Source organism: Austrofundulus limnaeus, unplaced genomic scaffold (genome assembly GCF_001266775.1).
Source record: "Austrofundulus limnaeus strain Quisiro unplaced genomic scaffold, Austrofundulus_limnaeus-1.0 Scaffold78, whole genome shotgun sequence".
NCBI classification, from domain to species: Eukaryota; Metazoa; Chordata; class Actinopteri; order Cyprinodontiformes; family Rivulidae; genus Austrofundulus; species Austrofundulus limnaeus.
In genome coordinates, this window is record NW_013952480.1 from 1,806,228 (window position 1) to 1,807,082 (window position 855).

General features: G+C 40.8%; 1 protein-coding gene across 2 annotated transcripts in view; it reads right to left on the reverse strand.

The window, feature by feature from the left end:
* Positions 1-449, reverse strand: part of dync1i1a (dynein cytoplasmic 1 intermediate chain 1a) — a 72,346-nt gene extending 71,897 nt beyond the window's left edge. Inside the window, exon 1 of one of the 2 annotated variants that reach the window (XM_014011251.1) lies at positions 159-449. The gene's annotated coding sequence lies outside the window, so the exon portion shown is untranslated. The remainder of the gene's footprint in view (positions 1-158) is intronic. The other variant, XM_014011250.1, reaches the window with a different exon arrangement.
* Positions 450-855: the final 406 nt, after the last annotated feature.

Sequence of the window (855 nt, forward strand, 5' to 3'; positions counted from 1 at the left end):
TTATTATTATTATTATTATTATCTACATAAGGAGTAACGTCAGCAAGTTAATTTGCAGTAGCTAAAACGCAGCTAAGCTTTCTATACTGACATTTAGTAAAAGCTTTAGAACCACTCCAACAAGATTATTACCGTGTTATAAAATATTTCCCTCGTACCTTGTCCAGTTGTAGTGTTAAATGGTGTGTCACCGGTAAAGATGCTGTCTCACTGCTGTATCTTGTAAGGGGGGGGAATCACCACATCCTCTCAGTCGCTGCCCTTTATCGCCTCTCTGATGACATTAAATGACGTCGTCTACAGCTTTCTGTGTGGTTTACTGACAGCGCCAATTGAAAAAAAAAAAAAAAGCTCAGTTCAGCTACCGAACACCGACATGAGGGGTGAAGCAGGTGCAAATCACGCCGACAGACACATCCTTAGGAGCCTGGATGCTAAAAGAAGAAAAACGAGAGGAAATCCCGGTTCTTCCTCTGGGAGGCGCTGTTCACGGTGCTGTTACAAGCAGCGGCGCCCGTTTGTGGCCATTTACGAAATTACAGAAGGCACAAATTGTTGAGCTAGTTTATTTATTTTCTGTCATATAGCGTTTTGTTGACCACTGATTTTGGTGAGAGGAAGCATTTTTTGTACATGTTTTGTTAAGGGTCGCTTGCTTGTGTTGCCTGCCTCAGTTTAGCTTATTCCTTTGCATATGACAAACAAATATTTACACTCCATTACTTATTTAAACATTTTTTCACTCAATTTCCATTCGATTCAACATTTTCCTGCAACTAGAAATAATTTCTGATCGTGCAGAGAAGAGAATCACACGCTGGACACATTTGCATCTACTGAGTCCGGTAGTGATGG